Source organism: Aythya marila, assembly GCF_965140915.1.
Source record: "Aythya marila genome assembly, chromosome: 2".
In the NCBI taxonomy this organism is placed as follows: domain Eukaryota; kingdom Metazoa; phylum Chordata; class Aves; order Anseriformes; family Anatidae; genus Aythya; species Aythya marila.
In genome coordinates, this window is record NC_139043.1 from 93,347,234 (window position 1) to 93,361,163 (window position 13,930).

The following is a 13,930-nucleotide window of genomic DNA, read 5'->3' on the forward strand; positions in this document are numbered from 1 at the left end:
TAATTCAGCCAACTACTTAAACCTGTGCTCCATCAAAGTACATGAGACATTAACTTTACCAACTTCACTGGGACAACACATGTGCAACTATTGCATTCAGAAGTCCTCTCCTAGAAACCCAACATATGGAAAATTCAGTTTAGGAAAGATATCCAGATGATATAATGCTTACATGATTATCATCTGTCTTCAAGGAAGACAAATGGATACAACCTTACTGTGTTGTTTTTTATATGTAATTTCTACCTTTACATGGAAAGCTGACACTGAGGAATATAAGAAAATTTCTCTACTGAAGTGAACTGATTAGGAGGTAGCTTGCCTTTTCCTTGTGTGGACATGTATAGTATGTTTTCTGTCCATTGATACTCCAGCATTTGTTTGAAATTCATCTCCTGTGATTCTGTTAGTTCCAGACTTTCCACAGTGTTGCTAATTTTTGCTCTAATTTTTGGCTTAATCATCTTGGCACTTAATAAATGGCTATATTTCTGCTGTCTCTGAGGATAGTGATTCTGATTTTCATTCCTTGTTTGAATTAGAATTTTGCTAACTAGTACAATAACTGACTTCATAACTCAAATATTGGGAAATTCTAGAGTTTACCTATCTACTCTTCATTTGTTCAAAACCAGTCATTAACTAATAAATACATAAGATGATGTACATATAGATAATATTTTAATCTAATTATACAACACTCAATAAATTATCATCTTCAAACACAAAAAATATTTGAGGAAGCAAAGTGTGGGATCAATTACGTGATGACAATCAATCTCTCAAATAACTTCATGGTGTTAAGACTGTTTTTTAACACTGGGAATCTGATACCCATTTTAATGTATATCCTACTGAATAATGGAGTTATTACAGTAATTTTCATTCTTTGGAGTTCAAAAAGATAGCTTTCATTTTAGGATTGCCTGTCTATTTATTTTATGTACTTTTTATCCTGAAACTGTTTGTTTCCATTTTGATCAGTTTATTTTAACAAATATCCCATGGCTTCAAAAGATAATACTTAAAAATATAATTATATAAACAGTGAAGTTTAGGACCTACTCTGTCTACAAACATCAAAAGCAAGGACTTTAATACACAAACAACTTTATCAACAGTTGTAAACCCTTTAAATCACTCAATGATAGAGAAAACCTTTAGCACTGTTAAGAAATGAGCCTGAAGAGTATCGATTGTAGACCATGTACAAATATACAATTCTGCATGCAGTTTTCAAGTACTCGCAGATAGGGAGAATGGATTCTAGGAACTATACTTACAGGAAATAAAATGCTACTGATCAAAAGTCATTTGAAGAAACTACTTTTTTTTTTTTTTTCTGTGAAAATAGCATCTCTGTTTTGCATACACTTGTTCTGTGGTTAGTGCTGTGGTTTGTGTATGCACAGAAGAAGGCTGGACTGCAGTCTGCAGTCCTACAAAAAATCTGTCAGATTATTTACATATTATCTACTATGACTGGTAGAAAGTAACAATAGAATAAAAAAAAAAAAAAAAAAAAGTAATGTACAGAAATGATGCAAAAGTGTTTGATTGCTGAAATGTTCTTTCCTGTGCAGCCTCCTTGGCAAAAGTGGTAGTGTGAGGTGAGTCAAGACTCACCTCTGCCAAACCCCATGGCCATGAAAAAAGCAAGGAGGATCTGTGAAGACATGGTAGCTCAGGAACAGCCTTAATGTCTCAGATAATTCACATAGTAGGGTTAATGCAAGCACTGCTAGTTCCCAATAACTTTGCATTTTCAATGTCCTGTGGTTTTGCACATTTGTATAATAATATTGTTATCTTCGTAACTCATTTCAGAATTTTTAGTTGACAATATAGACAGAGAACCATCAAGCTTAATAACTGATTTAATTTCTATACTTTCACATTTTTCTCTTTTGGGGAAGACCTGAAATATATTAACATGAATGCTGCACACTATGTAATACTAATGTGTCAGGATTCTTTTAAACCAAACTTTACAACTTCTCAGAATCTCTGAACTAGTCTAAGAATGTTTGACCATGTAATCATGGTCAATAAGACTACTGGATTTGAATACAGACAGAGAAATTGCTTATATTGTATTAGACATGCTGCCAGTTCTGGCTGTAAATCTACTGTATAAGGGATATATATCTATTGAGGCTTTACATTAATATATGCATATTGCCCACAGGTCACTTATACCCCAGGAATATTCACCTGGTTCATGGTCTACTTCCAGTGCCCCATGGGTTTGGGTGGAAGGCAAGATGTTTTGGGCCTTAGGGTGTTGTGGTAGCTACTTCTTCCTGACCTATATATTTACCTGAGGGCCTAGTACTTTTTCATCTATAGTAGGTGATCTACACATGGCATGGGAAAAAGGTTGTGGCCACACAGAGAGATTAGGTGCTACTGAAAAAAATGAATGAATAATTAGGTGCTTTAACCTTTGAATAATTAGGCGCTTTTGCTTTGTTGTACCTCTGTCTCAGTTTCACATTTTGTCTAATCTATGCTTTTGTATGACTGAAATATGAAAAATCGCGTCTTTAAGTCTCTGACTTTACTTTCCAGGCTGGAAATCATTGTTCTAGACAAATTATAACGTTTGCATTTTCTCTGGATTTAAGCAGAACATTTATTTTCTGATCTACTTTCTCCCTCTCACAGTAGTCTCAGATACTGTGAAGAAAGGAGACATTCATTCATGATAGCCCTGAAGCTTTTCTCTTGTGCCAGCAGTCTTGGGTTAGCTTCTTGTATTAAATGCCTGAGTTTTAAAGAATGTGAACACCTAACAGCTCAGGTTTATAGCAAGGGTGGGTAACAGTTACTTGTACTTCTGGCATTGAGCTGTTTGCTTAGGAGTCAGATATTCAGAGTTTAAAGAGTTCTTGATGGATTCTGATGATCAGATCCAAAGAAATGGCCATGGCTACAAGGTGTCCCTGTTGTACATCTTTGAAAGTATTTGCTTAAATTCATGAACTGGACTTCAGCATCATTAGTTGATTTATTTACTTTTATTAACTGTACTGTTTAACCTCTTACCTCTTCCTTAGTAATGTATTTTAAATGACACTTTTTATCTGATTTTGCATTAGGCTAGAAAGTCTGCCTAATGGTAAGCATTTTTGCTGAAATACTAGCATAAATATTCCTAACTTTGCTTTATCTTGGTGATATTGCCCATTTATATTTTAAAGTCTATATTACTACATATTCGTACTTGTATCTTATTTGGTATTTTTCAATTCTACTTCACGTATTACATAAAATTGTGTAAATTCTCTGAGGTTTAATTCAACCTTTTCTCTTCAGCAAATTAATTCAGGACGTAATGTCTTGTAAGTGGATAGAGGGTTTATGTAACCTTTTCCTGAACTTTCCTAAGAGTTTTCCAATTAACTGAGGTAACAAATAAATAAATAGATTAAAACTACAAAAAATAATTTTTTGGTGTACAGTGTTTCCTTTTCATATTAGTGAAGTTTCCTTAAAGAGCAATTCATATTTTTAAAGACTTTAACTAAAACATGAAAGTTTAAATCATTGCTCACTGTTTATGGGAAGCACCAGCTGAGCTGGATTTCCATGGCAATTCTTACCTGAGTGCTCACCATTCAACTTCTCATTAGTTTTTGAACAGTAAAAAGAAATAAATTTCTTCTCCATAGAGGAAACGCTCTTGCTATACATAAGTATTATATAATATCTCTGTTTCTATGCTCTGTGCATTCATTAAATGAACAGTAGCAGAGATGTGAAGACCTCACCCAATCCAATGATACCAGTGAAGAGCCCACACACTCCAGATATGTAGCTGACCTACAAACTAGGCAATGCAAAAGTGGAAGCTGTACTGCAGGAAATCAGAACAGTCCTTTTGAATGGGTACATTGAAATAATCACATCAGTTAAGGAAAGTTATAGCCACCCAAGATCGAACTTGTGGTTTACCTCATTTCATCAATACTTGAATAAGAAAGGTGAAAACTGATCGTTATCTGTAAGGTAAAGGAAAGCTGATAGTTTGTGACTGCAAGATCAAAATCTGAGAGCAAAACAAGTCCTTCAGAACTATGATGATTAGGGGACTGGAGCATCTGTCTTACAATCAGAGGCTGAGAGAGTTGCACTTGTTTAGCTCAGAGAAGAGAAGACTGAGAGGGGATCTTATTAACATATACATATATCTGAAGGGAGGGTGTCAAAATGATGGGGCCAGACTCTTTTGAGTGTACCCAGCGACAGGATGAGAGGCAATGGGCACAAACTGAAACACAGGAAGTTCTGGCTTAATATGAGAAAACATTGCTTTACTCTAAGGTTGACAGAGTACTGGAACAGGTTTCCCAGAGAGGTTGTGGAGTCTCCTTCTTTGTAGATATTCAAAACACACCTGGATGCAATCCTGTGCAATGTGTTCTAGGTGACCCTGATTGGCAGGAGGGTTGGACTAGATGATCACCAGAGGTCCCTGCCATCCTCAACCGTTCTGTGATTCTGTGATAATTATAAGAAATCTGCTTTATCCAAAATAGTCTAATTCCAAACCTGTGCCACTGAGTATTCCAAGACTGGCTACTGTGGAAATGAACCAACCCTCCAAGTAAGATGACTGAAAATCATGTTTATCACAGAAAAAAATATGTGAAAGATACAAAATGGCCTCAATTAATTTTGATGTTTTAGATTCCTATGAGTGAATAAAATAATCCCATAAAAGTTCATACAAGTGTCCAGAAAATACTAGTTACATTGTTTCCACAGTGATGAGAGATTCGTCTCTAGCACCACCTATTTTCTCATGTACCTGCTGAAATGCTTTTCTTAAACCTTTGATTAAATGCTTTTTTTTTTTTTTTTTTTTTTGTGTGTGTGTGTGTGTTTGAAAATAATAATAAAAAAAAATCTAAATAAAATTGAGAAACATAACTCAGTTCTGGGGTCAAGTAGTTCTAGATACATCTGATAATATGCTTAATGTGCTTTGATAACTGTTTTCTGAAGAAATAGTACTGATTTCTTCTTGCCTTCAAGATTATTCTTCTTTATGAAGAAAGTTCTGACTTCCCCAGTCAGCAATTTGACAGTGTTTCATTGTGCTGCAAGCTGCCTAAATGTGCTAAGTAACCAAGAAGCCCATCTAGGTATGTTTATAATGTGAATAGTTAAAGACATTCCTACCCTCATATACATTCAAAAAATTAAAAAAGGGTGTGGAAAAAAGGAAGAAAAAAGAAACAACAACAAAAATGTCCTCTCTCTAACAGGTCTAGTGGAAAGCTAGAACATGTTTGAATAAAATATTCACTATGACTCTTTTATTTGACAAAAATTCCCAGACCATGACTTCCTTTCATAGTTCAAATGTCAAACATCCCTTCCACTGTGGTCAGGGTGGCATGCAGGAACAGAGACCCTAAACAGAAGTCTTTAATGATGACAAGCCTGGTTAACTCAATGACCCACAACATCTTTTGTCTCCTTTTCTCCCCATGTTGGCTCCTGCTGATTCATATGGGGGAAGCCAACTAGCAGAACAGTTGCTCATGCATAGTCTGGGGAAAATGCTTTCTTCATCCTTGTGCAAAGAGTGCAAAAGGCCCTTCAATTTCCTCTACACTGTTTTTCTTTTTTTTTTTTTTTTTTTTTTTTTTCCTTTTTTGTCTTTTTCTCTGATTGACTAGCTTTATATTGATTGAAAAGTCATTTCCTTTGCCCAGTCTTCTGAAAAACAAAATAAATGTTTTCTGTGACCCTAACTGTTAGATTTTTCTTTCTGCAGAGCTAAAGAAAACGTTTTCTGTCAATTATATTGAAGAAAAAATTATATTGTTGTTTTGTAGCACTTTTTTTTCTCCCTATGTGTCAAAAGGGAGCAAATGATGCATTAAAGCCTAAAAGCTGAAATAAAGATTAGGTGTAAAGTGCTATTGATCCCTTTACGAAAAGAAGCTAAGACAGATTCCACTTCACTGTCAGGTTACATTTTCAGTAAGTTACCCAGATGCAAGATTTGAAACTTCTACAAAGGAGTCTTTAAAGCATTGCTGAAGGTATCAAATAAGATTAGACCAGACAGTAGGAACAACCATTAAAAAATGTCAGTGGTGCAGCTGAGGTACTGTCAGTTTGCATTGTCCCAGTCAGTTTAATGTAGCCTAATGCCTAAGTGTTTAGGATGCCCTTATGAAGAAACAGAACTTTAAAAATATCACTTATTTTGTTCTCTGTGTGTACATTATACATACACACACAGACACACACATATATCTCTGTGTCCAGAATCTACAAGGTCATAGGAATATTGGGTGTAGTTTTCATTGGACAGAGCAGAAGAGGATCTCTCAAAGCTCCAGTTTTCAGTTTCTTAACTCACTATTCATACAAAGAAAACCTGAACATTTTGGATATTATTACAAGCTATACCAGTTCTAATAAGGGAGCAAACTATTACATTAAGCCACTATTACATTAAGTCATTTTTCTTCCAGTCACTCTATCTTCCTGTTCCTAACAAACCTTTCAAGAAGCTGGACAGCAGCTGAAAAATTATGTGGTTTCTTGTGGAGAGTATATGGTCAAATGTTATCTTTCTTTGTACTGCTTTGATGTTCCAAAAGGTATGAGAAGCCTGCTTCTCAAGGAATATGTTACCTTCTGCATTAATTGATAACCAAGTTTAGCAGCTGAGTAACTGTACAAAGAGGAGGTGAGATTGACAATGAAACTTGATTGCTGGTTGCAAATCCTGGACACACCAGAGACATGAATCTAAAGAAAGATTATGTAGTTCCTGATTAAACTGTATAAGTTTAAAAGAATTCTATAAAGCTAAGACAATTAAATGATTTTCTTGATACTCAATAGGACATTTTTAGGAAACAAACAAAAAAAATCAAAATTTTTAATTTTGAAAAAAAAAAAAATCAAATAGCAATTGCCAAATGAAAGCGAAGGATGAACTTTCAGTGTAACCTAACAAATCTGGAAATATCCCAGTGAAGGAGAAGGTAGATTCCAGCGCTTGAGAAACACTAATAATAAGCAACTTTTGTAAAAAAATGGAGTAAAGTTTTTGAAATCCTGAAAGAGTAATGATACATTACTTCAGTAGGAAAGTTCAAGCTTAAGGATGATGGATTATATGTGATGAAAAACCTTAAGCTAACAATAGAAGAGGTGGACAAACATAGAGATGAGGTTTAATTCAAAGTTACAGGAGTATAGAAGGAATTTCTAAGTGGCCTGTATTAGAAACCAGAGTAGTAACAAAGAGGAATAAAAAGTAACATTTTCTATTAAGAAAAGCTACTACTCTATGGGTTTGTGAAACCAATGTACTCTCTCATAATGCAGTTTCCCCTGTTCACAGTTTTTCCTACCTATAGTGTACCCTAAATAAAGAAATGATATTTTCAGATTGCCCCATGTCTCCTAAGTATATTTTGGCTTCTGCCTCACCAAAAGTCAAGTGCTAGACTAGTCCAGAGCTCTTCAGTATTTGTAATGCAGATGAACAAAGTGGGCCTGGTTCAGACTGAAGATTCTGAGGTCCAGCTGCAACAGAAATGCAATCAGCTTGGACAACAGCTTCACAGGGTTAACTGAAGAATACTTTTTCACGTTTGGTGCTGTCTTTAAATGGTGGAGTGCAACAAAACAAATATTGTGTCAATGTTCTAAATGGAAGAAAATTATCCAAATGAATTACAGACCAGAGAGTATGAAACAGAACCTTGAAAGAAACATAAGAACAGTCGATATGTAATTCTATCAATAAAATTTTCAAGGATATCAATTAATTTTATTCTACTGAACAATTCTCACTGAAAACAAACCTTAAATGCTTACATCAGGCCATTGTGGGGTGCAAAAGAAACAGATCTTTCAAGTTAACTGTTGGATCAGGGTTGAAAATCCAAATTATAAAAATTATATACGTTTTCAATATATATATTTATATAAATATATATATAACATATATAAATTATATAATTTTTAAGCTCTCATTTCTGTCTAGTTCAATTTAATTGAATACCTTCTAACAACTGGAAAATACTATGTGAGATCTTGTCATGTGCTTCCCAGTCTAATTTCAGCAAAAAAGAATCTAGTTCATGCATTTTGGGCCTGTTCCGTGATGCAAACGGAAGCACTGTAGGTTAGGATGATTAAGAGATTTATTTATTATGAATTAATAAATCATGAACAAATCAATTCAACTAGATTGTATCTACCATGATGTATCATTTAGGAGTTGCTTGCAGCAAAAACTTCAGCCAGTGCTCGATTTTATTCTATAATCAGTGGAGAAGACAGAACAAGAGAATAGACTGGAGCTTGGTTTTCACTTTGGGATGAGTTGGCAGCTTGCCTACTTTGCTTGTAGAACTCAGACTACTTTGCCTGGAAGCTGATAAACCTCCCAAATACTCAACAACTGATTCCTGCACTGTATTTTCCTGTCTGAGTCTTTCTGTCATCTGAATTTAGAACAAATAACATCAAATTTAAGCTAAAAGTTATGAAGTGAGACCAGACAGACATACATTCTGGCAAAATGACATGGTTAATGGAAAATTAAGAAATGAGAAAAGAAATGTAATTTTTAGAAAATATAAAGCTTTGACTTCAAACAATGCTTTTACTGCTAAATGCTGCTTTCATTCATCTTCAGAACTCTCTGTATTAATAAAAATTGTTCCATTTAGATGTTAGTTTTACAAAATATTTTCCTCATATCATGGATATTCCATGTGAGATCAGGGAATTTCTCCATTTTCTATATTCACAGGGAAAACTGTGAGTCTATCCATTTTAACACACTTAAAGAAACCCACTGATAGACCAGTGCAGGACTGCTGTGGGTGAAGTTACTTGAATGTTAAGGACTATCCACTTCTCTTAGGCAAGTTAAGATTAACTATGTGATGAAGATATAACATTGTTGATATGTAACATGCTGACAGCTGATGTGGAAAACGACAATGGTGAAACAGTAGCATAGCATTCTACATGTATTAGTGTTCCTGTTGTATATCATGGCTCACTGCAAAACTTCTGTGGAAGTTTCAGTAACCAATAAAACTTGTATATGTGTCTTTACTACTTACATTTAACAGGAACATTTCATGTCATACCAATATATCTTCACTATGCTTCACAGACATACTCATGTACAGAATAATCTGAGTAGCACACTCAAGTAATTGGTGTCTCAACAAGCCTATTGGTCTTGGACCAAGTAGTAAGATCCATTCACATAAAGAGGAAAGAAAGCAAATACTCGGGGGGTGGGGAAGGAAAAAAAAAAAAAAAAAAAAAAAGGAGGAAGTAACAGGCATACATGAATTTTCACATATGACCATTTATTATTGTGTCATTGCTATCTGCATTAGAAAGAACTGCAGTTATTTAACAGGTAACATATGGAACTAATAAACACCATATATAACAATACTTGAGTTCTTTTAGTAACTGCAATATTAGAGCCTCTGCTGCATATCTCATGTCATGCCTGTGTCCTCTGAATCAAATCTGTAGACTCTATTATTGCCTTCCAGATTTTAGCTCAGCAGCTTCCAGTCATTTTAGAAGTTGCCCCTTTCATTGTACCCATTTTTTGTTTGTTTGTTTGTTTTACAGACTTTTACCTATATAAGTCCAAGAATTCCCTTGAAATTTGAATTCAGATTGCTACAGGACAATTGGCAGTGTGTGCTGCAAAAGCCAAATTTCAGTGAAAAAAAAAAAAAAAAAAAGTATGTTGTTCTGACTTTATTAAGTATGGAAGTCTTCTATCAGGATGACAATTGATGTGCCATTGTCTCAAACCCAAGGAAATACTTAAAGTAGTTGTTTGTTTCAAACAGATCTTCTCTTAGAGAATAGGACAGAAAGTGAAACAAGAATTGGCATGGTCTTTTACAGATCTCCTGAGTTACAAGAAGATTGTGCCTAGCATAGCAAAACCTCGGAGCAATCTAGGTAAGACTTGTTCTATGTTGTGACTCTTAACAGATGTACCACTTCAGATACAGGTTACTGATCTTTGTTTCATCAGCTGCTGAGGGTTAGTGATCTACTAACCTGCAGGCTAGGATAATACTAGCTATGAAGACCAGTGGCTATTTGTATTCTAACAGTCCTTCTGAAGACTTTGCTAATGTTGAAGTCAACCCAGGGGAGACATACAGTGTACTATGGTCACAATACTCAAAGAAACTTCCTCTGAAGGAAGCATAAAAAGATTGTGTTTATGGGTTCTAAAATGTAACAGTGAAGAGTTTACATAGAAACTACGCCTTTTACAATATTCAACATCATCAGCATAGGAAGAACATGAGCAGCTGTACTCTGTTCAAACAACTTTTTAAAAAAAAATATCCCCAATATATTTTAGAGCGTTCATAATGTCCTATATTAATTAGTGTTGTATAACCCTTTGACTGAAATTCTTAAGATAGTCTATGCATTACATGCTTGGGAACTGGCAACATCCACTTTCTGTGAATATTAATCCACATATGTTAATTTTGAGGCTTAGCTCTGAAATACTTGCCAAAATGTCCTGACAAGAGAAAAATCTGGCTAGTACTTTGGAAAAGTCAAGCAGAAGTACAGATGAAACAACTATCACCCCACCATCCCCGTCCTGTCACTTTCCCAACCCCCCCCCAAAAAAAAAAACAAAAAAACACAGTTCACAGAGTTACAATTAATACTCTTTCTATTATCTTACACAAATTCATGTCTACTGAAAGGCAGAACTGTTTAGCTTATATTTACTCTGTAAATGTTATAGATCATATATATACATTTTAAATATGTTGCCTGGGCATCAAGGAGAAGATGACTTCCTATCACTAGACAGACTTCCCTGTAGCAGGGGGAACCCACTTGAGGGAGGGGCAAATCACTTCTTCCTTGTGAAAAAATGAGTGTGCCCCTTGAGAAGGGGTTTCTGGGTGGAGAAAGCCAGGTGGGAGTGACAAAGTCTGCTACAGGGTCTGGAGCACTGTTGGGGTTGGAAGACTTGAAATAGAGAAAGAAGAAGCAGGGACCACATCCAAATTTGGCAGAGCACAAAGGGAGACTGTGGAGTTAGTTCAGTCTGGGATGGCATTGAGCTGTTCTAAGATAAGCCATGGGAGGAAGGAGACATTCACAATGCAAGCAGGCTCTACAAAGTACAAATCTACTATAAAAAGCTGGAGAGCAACATGACTTTGTTTTTCTCTGATAGACTTCAAAGACAAAGGTAGGGCACATCCAGTCCCAAGCTCTGGCATCACAGTATTCACACACACAGACAGAGAAAAGGAATGTACAGAAGTTTGTTTTTAAGAGCTGAAGATTTTATGCTTGTCAGATTTGACTTTTTGTCTGTCAAGGAGGATAAACAATGCCATGTGATCTAGATAATCCATCACACCTTGAAACTGAAGTACATTGTGTTGTAATTTGTCGAAACACTAAAAACCTTCCATGTTTCTAAGGTAGACTACAAACCGGGAAAAATGATTCCAGCATAGTGCAAGTAATTTATTAGAACTATTTCAACCAGCTGAAGCAGTGAGGAATATTCATTTATTCAAGGGGAAAAAAAAAAAAAAATTTTAAAATTTATCTTCCTATCTGTTTGTAATACGTCAGACTCTTAATATCAGAAGAGTTAATAAAATTATATTGTTATTAAAAATTGTATTTTCATGTTTCTGTAACCTCTACATGATAGTTAAGACATAGTTAAGGCTGAAGACTAACTCCAGTACTCACCTTCTATGACATTCTGCAAAGTTTACTGTCAGCACTAGATGCTGCAAGGTAATGGAAACAAAACCCAAAACAATTCCTAAAATTAGATCAGTTTCTAACCACACATAAGTTCAGCTATGATATTTGATAGAGTGAACCAGCATGTATTTTCCATCTGTAATTATTTCACATAATTTCTATGTCCTTTCTAATGTGTTAAATAGTCATGAGATACTCATATTAAGAGGATATTTCTTTTAATTTTAGAATTGATACCGCACTGGTACAAACAGGCAGAGACAATTTAATAATCTCTGAGAACTTTTTTTTTTTTTTCACCCAGGTCATATGAATGCTCATTAAGACAGAATTGCCCCATTTTCAAATAAATCACCTATGTTATATCAGTGTAGAGCACTGCACTGATTTGTAGAGCAATATAGATTTGTGCAATCCACGTAAGTCACACTTAACCTAGTTGAGCCTGATATGGTAAATGAATAAATATTTTTTATTTGGAATAATCATGGTTGAAATATTTTTTTCACAGTATCTACACTGCAGATTTAACTTCCTGGACAGCAAAGCTAACTATGATGTCTTTAAATTCATTTAAATATATCTATGTGAAAAATGCAGAAAAGATTTTCATATTTGACCTGAATTGTTCATTTTAAACACATCTCTGAAAGAAAAGAAGATTGTGAGGAGCCAAATGAATGGAGATATATTACAAAATATTTTAACTGAAATTTTGAAATTTCAATCAAAGTGATCAATTACAAATATTCCTTCTTTTCTCAGTAAAAGCACAGCTGTAAAATGCAGAAATGGGAACAGTCATAAGAGAAAGACTGAAAGAGTAGCCAAACTATTCTTGTAGCATGTAGTAAGTAATAAGGAAGTGATTTGAAGTTAGTTTTGATTTCTATGGTAATCCAACAGTCTGTGCCTGGTATGAATACCACTTTTAAATATATTGATTGATTCAGGTAAACAGGGGCTGAATTTCAGGTGGTGGGTGGTGGTTCATGCAGAGCAAGGTTGGATTTATTAATATATTGAGTTTCTCTTAACTACACTTTGATCACTGACTAAAACTGATGTTCTTGGAGTGAAGAAACATATGCTAAAGAAGAACTTGTCATGCAGGACATCTATAATTAAAGAAGATCTTCAATGAAAGCATTTCACAACACCTCCATTAAGCTTTGTCATACTGCAAAAAGAACATGAGCTGCTATGTAAAGAAAAGTTAAACAATTGTCAGCTGAAAGCAGATAAAGGTTTTATTGAATACCTGTATTACTAATGCATGAAGAGGTACCCATGCAGAGCACAGCAGATACAATCATTGCTTTTAATCGTTGTACAATTTTTATTACCAATGGAACTGCTAAACAAAAAGACAGGGATAGATTTCTTTTACTGGTAGCCATAGTTTTATTTCAGGAGAAATCAGTGACCTAGGTCAGTGAGTTGTCATTGATCCTTGTACCAGGATCACATCCACATGAAGACACAGGTAGGATTACTCTCTTGAAGACATCACGGATCAGGACATTCAAATCTCACTAGCTGGGGTCACATAAAGGTTAAAGTACTTATCACAATTTCCAAATCATCTCTCTGCTGTTTGACAATAAAAAAGTTCACATATATTTATACAATTTTTAATTGAATGTATAACAGCAAAGAAAGAGATGTACATTACTAGAATTTGCTATCTATACTCTAATTAACTAGATTTGTGCTAGAGTCACAGTAATCCTGTCTTGAGTAACAGTTCAAATTTTGGATTACTGAGGAGTGCTTTTTTAAAGTTAGTGTTTGGCATATACTAGAGACACTGCTGGCTACTTTTGATCAAGAGGTTAGTATCAGTTCTGATTTTTTTTAACAAACAAAACAAAAACTAATAATAGCTATTTCCATCCACAGTAATAGATATTTTAGTTTATAAGTGTAGGTGACTCGATTTCTCCAGACATTTTAGTGGACACGCTTCAAATTAAGCCAAAAGGGGGTAAATTGTTCTTTTAGAAGTCCCTAGGTTTAAAATAATTAATAAAAATGCTCTAGTAGCAAAATTTATAAGAAAAATACACATATATTGTTCCCTTCCCAACAGATAATTATTGTTACATGGCTTTCTCAAATGTTTCAT